The sequence below is a fragment of the Babylonia areolata genome, chromosome 23 (genome assembly GCF_041734735.1).
Source record: "Babylonia areolata isolate BAREFJ2019XMU chromosome 23, ASM4173473v1, whole genome shotgun sequence".
NCBI lineage: Eukaryota > Metazoa > Mollusca > Gastropoda > Neogastropoda > Buccinidae > Babylonia > Babylonia areolata.
In genome coordinates, this window is record NC_134898.1 from 21218512 (window position 1) to 21226011 (window position 7500).

General features: G+C 42.9%; 1 protein-coding gene across 1 annotated transcript in view; it reads right to left on the reverse strand.

The window, feature by feature from the left end:
* LOC143297611 (CUB domain-containing protein 2-like) overlaps positions 1 to 7500 on the reverse strand; it is a 196518-nt gene that overhangs the window by 34944 nt on the left and 154074 nt on the right. The window lies entirely within an intron of this gene.

Here is a 7500-nt window from a genome sequence, read left to right on the forward strand (position 1 = left end):
CTGCCTTGCCCTCTCCCCCTATCACCCCTCCTGACAAAACACCGCCTTGCCGCCTTCCCCTGACTCCCTAACAGACAAAACACTGCCTTCCCCTCTCCCCCTATTACCCCTCCAGACAAAACACCGCCTTGCCCCCTTCCCCTGACTCCCTAACAGACAAAACACCGCCTTGCCCCCTTCCCCTGACTCCCTAACAGACAAAACACTGCCTTGCCCCCTTCCCCTGACTCCCTAACAGACAAAACACTGCCTTGCCCCCTTCCCCTGACTCCCTAACAGACAAAACACTGCCTTCCCCTCTCCCCCTGACTCCCTAACAGACAAACCACCTTCCCCTGACTCCCTAACAGACAAACCACCTTCCCCCCGACTCCCTAACAGACAAAACACTGCCTCTCCCCCCCCCCTCTTCCTCTCCTTCAGACAAAACACCGCCTGCCCCCTCACCCCCCCCCTCTCTCCTTCAGACAAAGTACCAACTCTCCTCTACCTCTAACACCCCTCCAGACAACCCCCCCCACCCCCATCCTCCCCCTAACACCCCTCCAGACAAACCCCGGCCTTCCCCCCTCCCCATAACTCACCTCCAGACAGAACACCGCCTTCCCCCCCTCCCAATAACACCCCTCCAGACAAAACACCACCTTCCCCCCTCCCCCTCACGACGAAAACACTGCCTCCACTCTCCCACTAACTCTCCTCCAGACAAACCCCCACCTTCCTAAACACCCTCCCCCCCCCCCCCCCCCCCCCACCTCACCTCCCGAAACAACTCCAGACAAAACACCACATTCCCCTCTCCCCCCTAACATCCCTCAGACAAACTACAGACCCACCACCCCCCTCCCTCTTCTCCAGACAAAGCACCACCATCATCCCACCCCCAAACACCCCTCCAGACAAAACACCGAACATCAACCGTGACCCGAAGCTCCAGATTTAAGCATCACCGTCATTTCAAAGCCTACCCAGTGGGAACGCTGACAAAAAGACTACAAGGCAAAAGACGGATTCCAGAAAAAAAAGGAAGAGAAGAAGAAGAAAGAAGAAAAGAGCTAGCTGTCTGTAAAAGGTGAAAAATGCCATTAGCTCTCTCTGTCGGTCTGTCTCTCTTTCTCAGCAGAAGACATCTTGGGAGAAGAAGGAAGAAGGAGAAAAAGGGCACACAGATTATTTATCTCTCTTTTAGGGGAAGCCAGGTCTCTATAATCCCTCCTCAAGGATTACTGGCGGTCTCGGGGCTTTTAAGACTGGCGAGGAACGAGATTCTGGGCAAGCATAGGAAAAAAAAATCATAAACTGGGCAGGCAGTAAAGAATACGAAGACTAAAAGAGAAATTCCAAATTCCATGACTCGAATAACCTATGGGTCATTGCGTACATTCAAAGACCCGAATTTCGCACGAACTTTTGCTGCGAAACTTTTCTTTTGCATGAGGAAGCGAACCTTTTTTTTTTTTTTTTTTTTTTTTTTTTTGCTGCTTCGCATGCCAATTTTACCGATCTTTGGGCAGATTCTATCTCAGCAGAGGCAGTGTTTGATGAGAAACCCCCCCATCTACTACCAGGTTCATTACATGAACAGATTGCTCCCTTGTTAACCCCGCATGCATTTCTTCGTCAAAATTAAGTTCCTTGTTTCTGTTGTTGAAAGCACCCTGCTGAAAAAAACAAAAAACAAAAAAACTTCAAAAGGTTGTTCACCCCAAAGTCGGTTCTTTGCTCTTTGCTTTACATCCCTTCTTCAGCACTTAAAGAGCTGCGTTACAGTAATCATTATTATCTGGCCGGTAAATTTCTTGTCTGTGTTGGACGAATCGTTGTTGTCATCGCATGCAAATTTCGAATGCCTTCTTCCCATGCGAACTTCGTATGTGTTTTATGAGTCAAAAGACCTCCACTTTAAAGTAACAGAAGCAGCATGCAGTTGCAGCAGTAGCATTCGCAATTCGTGAACAGCAGAAGTGGTACCAGTACAGTAGTAACCGAAAAGAAACGTTTATGAGAAAACATATATATTTGGTACTCGCTAAAATACAAAACCCGAAATTTACGATGATTTAGTATGTACGTTCTATTATCATTTTTCTTCTTTTTTTTTTCCAATCATATTTTAATTCTAATTTTGTGGTAACTATCACAAACGCCAAAAATCAAAAGCGCACTGACAGATTCATGATGAAAGCAAAATTTGATTGACGTGCTCATGTATTCTAAAAGCAATGAAGTGTCCCTGATTCCACAGAGGTTTCCAGAATCGATAGAGCCTGTGCAATGGATCTACTCTGTTATAGAAACAACAACAACAACAAAACTCTTGGCGAGGCTATCAATCGGCATGTCTCTTTCTCCATACGTCCACCTGTCTCTCTGTCCGTATGTCTGTCTGCATCTGTGTCTCTTACCCATATTCCCGATACTTTTATTTCATAATTGAATTTGTTGTTGTTTTTCAAGCGATATTTGATTATCTTTTGATGAGTCTTTCAAATTTGACGCCACTATATCGAAAGATGCATTGATCATGATTCGGTATAAACGAGGCTCGTCTGTGCCTTCTTCTCTCATCTCCTATTCTTCTTTTGCAAGTGAGAGAGAGAGAGAGAGAGAGAGAGAGAGAGAGAGAGAGAGAGAGAGAGAGAGAGAGAGAGAGAGAGGTGTTTGTGTCTTCTTCTTCTTCTCCTCACTCTCCTCCGAAACTTGTACTTCCTCTCACATCATTGAATCTTTAAAAACCTTACATTTATCTATAACTTGTGCATTGAATAGAGTATCAACCCCCTGCCCTTAAGTCAGAAAAAAAAGCTATCCCATTACCGAAGTGAAAAGACACGTCAGATTAAAAAAAAAAAAAAACACACCAAAGAAACCTATTTCACTTCTTTCAGTGTTCACAAACGCCTCATGAAATACCTTGAAACAAAAACAACAACAACAAAAACCCAACAAAACAACAACAACACCCCCCCCCCTCCCCAACAGACAAACCTTTTCTATACTTTCCAGTTGGGACATCGTTATTCAAACATTCATGTCAAGCAGCATTAGTCTGTTAGCCTGATTATGTGGGGGTTGTTTTGTTGTTGATTTGTTTTTGTTTTTTAGGGGGTGGGGGGTAACGTGAAAAAGCTTTTGATATCGTTCACCCAAAATAGTACTTAAAAGATGTCATTGTTATCTCAGAGACCCAACCACGCTATCTCCCTTCAACTCATTCCTTACCGACATAACACAACATGTGTTTACCAATGGTAACATCTCTTCAATGAGAGCAGTAAAAAGTAGAGTTCTTCAAGGATCCGTTCTGAGACCACTTGTATTCTGCGTTTTATCGATTATCTCCCTTTGTCTATATCAGACCACAGAGTCTTGTGTCTTCGTTTTTCAGATAACACTTCCCTTCATACTAGTGCTATCTGCGTTGCTTCGTTTCAACAGTATCTTCAAACATGCTTTAAAGATATTTCTAAATGGAGCTAAAATCAAAAAGGATCATTATGACGTCAAGACAAAAGCATACAAAGGATCCCCTGTCCCAGCCTTCAATGTCGATGATAACTCCATTGAACAAGCCCTCGAGCACGGCCTCCTGGAAGTCATGATAGACGATGACTTCAAATGGCAATAACACTGACTCTGAAGAGTCTGACACGTGTTTATAAATACATGCAGAGTGTGTGTGTGTGTGTGTGTGTGTGTGTGTGTGTGCGTGTGTGTGTGCGTGTGTGTGTACGCGCTCGCGCGTGCGGGCTTGCGTGTAAGTGTATGTGTGTGTTTCTGTGTGCGCACGCGCATGCGCGCAAATATACTTGATTATGTGTGTGTGTGTATGTTTGTGCGCTCGTACGTGTGTATGTGAGACTGTGTTGACTTTGTACATATCTTTATGTCAGTTAGTCTTGAATCTGTATATTTTATTTTAAAGCACGGTGAGCCCCATCTAAGATGGGGGTACTGCGCTATATAAGCCTGCATTTCTTCTTCTTCTTATTATTATTATTATTATCATTATTACGTTATGCGAGTGTGTGCGAGCACACGCGCACCGGCGCAGGAGCGCTCGCGCGCTGTTGGCTAGCTCGCTAGGTCTCAGACGCGACGTGCTAATAATCTATCGCTTCCCATATTATACATATTATCCAGACTCCGTGCCGTCGCTTCCTTCTCGTCTGATGATTACAGGGACCCGGCGATGTCACGTCACATTCCCAGTGTTTGCAGGGGCAGAAGAAAAAGAAGAGGAAGAAGAAAGAAGAAGACGAAGAAGAAGAAAATATGTCTGGGCCCGCCCGTCGCTAAAGCTTTAACGCTATCTCTAGACGACTAATACAGCGACAGACAGAAAGACAGAGAGAGGATACATATTATAGACAAAGCAGAGACATACATACATACAGCGAGGATACAGCCTATAGACAAACCAGACAGACAGACAGACAGACAGATATAGAATACACAAATCCCGACAGACTGACAAGACGGAAACGTAAGAGTCACACGAAGACACGCAACCTCCCTTAATCACCACCTCCCCCCCAACCCCCTCCCCCTCCATTCCACTCCTCGCCACCTCTACCCTGTCCGCCTCTACACCTTCCCCCTTTCCATCTTACAAGAATGAATTACTACTGTAAGAAACGATACTCGTTCTATGATCCCCCCCCCCGGAAACAATTATCCACGCCATTTTTTCCACTGCCTGTTAGTTCTCACTTTACATGAAGGTGAGGTATTATAATAAAAATGAGTATGAGAAAACGGTCGCTTTCCCCCATTTTTCCATCTCAAAGGAATGAATTACTGCTGTAAGAAACGATATTCCTTCCATGATTTTTTTTTTATATTATTGTTCCAGAAACGAAAGGAATATCCACACCATTGTTGCACTGCTTGTTACTTTTCACTTTACATGGAGATGAGCTATTATATAAGATAAATAAATAAATAAATAATAAAAACGAGTATGAGAAAAGGGTCGCTTTGCCCTTTTCCATCTTATAGGAAAGAATTGCAGCTGTAAGAAAATACATTCGTTCTATGATATTTTATTTTATTTTTCCCCGAAACGAAACCGACATCTACACTATTTTTTCACCGCCTGCTAGTTCTCACATTATATGAAGATGAGTTTTTATTAAAAAATAAAAAAAATAAAAAAATAAAAAAGAGTATGAAAAATCTATCGCCTTTCGCCTTTTATTCCATCTTACAGGAAGGAGATACTGCTGTATGAGACGATATTTTTTCTGTGATATTTTTCGTTGTTTTTTTGTTTTGTTTTTGTTTTTTTTTGTTTTGTTTCTCCTTCATTTCTTTTCTTCTCAGAAAAAGGATGTCCACGCCATTTTGCGCTGTCTATTACTTCTTATATTACACAAGATGAGTTATAAGAATAAAATACGACTATGAAAAAAAAAAATCGATCGCTTCTCCCCTCTTCATCTTAAAAGCCTCGGAATGAATAACTGCTATAGAAATCAATAATTATTCGTTCTCTAGTTTCTTGTTCTACATTTTCTTTTCCTTCCCGAATCGAACATCCTCGCTGTTTCGCGCTGCCTGCCTGTTCTCTCTGTTGACACGAAGGCGGGTTATCAGAATGAAAAAGAATATGAACAATCAATCTTATAGGAATTTAGTACACTGCAAATCAAATAAACAAATAAATGAACGAATTAAAACGTGTGGATAAATGAATGGTTTAAAATGAATAAATGGATAGATAAATGAATAAACAAATAAGTAAACGAATAAAGATCGATATTCATATTCGATCAGTTCTTTCCAAACTATATGTATATAATGTGTTTCAGAAGCGACTTTTCATTGTATTGTGCATTGCCTCAGCCCCCTTCACACGAGAAACAAACAACACTATGAATTATCCTCTCCCTGTACATCCGTGCTGAGTCTATCTCGGTCAACCACACACACACACACACACACACACACTCGCACGCCGCAGACACACAAACACACATACATACACACGCACACACTACGCAAACACACTCGCAGACATAAACATACAGACACGCACGCAAACTGACTAACATATACACTTACACATGCGCGCGCGCAAACATACAAATATTTATGAGCTTGCACCCTCCCCCTCCCCCTCCCCTCTCCACACACACACACACACATACATAGATACATACATACAGACAGACATACACACGCGCGCGCGCGCCTCATTCCGTGAACTTCGGAAACAGCCCCAGTGAACCCCATTTCACCCGGCCGCCATACATTTCCGACAACTCTTGTCTACAATTCTGACCCGGAGGCCACTTGCCTCCCCTGACTAGATCCCTGTTGCCCCGGACGTCTCGTAAACAACTCGCCCAGTATAGCTGGTTTCCACAGACCCCGTTTACCAAAATTGAATTCAAAAAGACTTTTAAAAAATAAAATAAAAAAAATTTAAAAAAAGAGGAAGAAGGAAAAAAGGTGGGAAAAAAACGACGAGAAGAAAAGACGACGACGAAGAAGAAGAATAGAGGCAAAGACAGAGACTGAGACACGAGATAGAGAGAGACAGAGACAGAAAGACAAAGATAGAGCGTGTGACGAGAGACACACAAAGAGACACAGAGATACATTGAGAGAGAGAGAGAGAGAGAGAGAGAGACTGAGACAGATAGACAGACAGACAAAGACAGAGCTAGAGAGATGAGGGCAGATGGAGAAACAGACAAAGAAAGATAAAGAAAAAAAAAAAAAAAAGAGTGTATGAACAGAGGCACATGAGAGACACAATTACAACACTCAGACAGAGAAAGAGAGAAAAGAGACAGAGACAGACAGAGACAGAGAGAGGACAGAGAACGACAGACACGACAAACAGTGACAGTCAAACAGAGACACAAACAAACAGAGACGGTCAGGTAGAAAAAAACAAGAGACTTAAAAAATTAAAAAAAAATAAAAAGTTTAGTTTGAGAACCATGGGCTAGGGAACAAACTATACTCTTCGAGTTTTCAATTAACTTTTTTTTTCTCTCCACCCACTCCTTCCCTCCCCTCGTCTCCGTCTTCGACGACACAATATATACAGGGGGCACTAAAAGACGAATGTCTAACGCCACACAAGCGACGTTCACATCAAATGCTTGTCTATTCCTTGTATTCCATCACCAATACTTGCTGGATTGGGAATGAGAGAGAGAGAGAGAGAGAGAGAGAGAGAGAGGGGGAGGGGGACAAAGTGTGGCGTTACCCGCTCGTCTTTTAGTTCTCTTTGTATACATCATCATTATTGTTATCATCAGTTAGCATCCACAACAACATCTAAATTGACATCCGAATGTAGTTACTCACCCGAATAACTAGACGCTCAGTTTGATTCCAATTTTCCAGTCAAACTTGGGAGAAAGGCCGAGAGATAGGGATTCAAACTCAGACTGTAAATTTCAGACGAGCGTCTTAACCATCCTGCCACCTTCCTCCTACAAACAAACATTCGAACCCACACCCGCACGGACTCTCTGTATT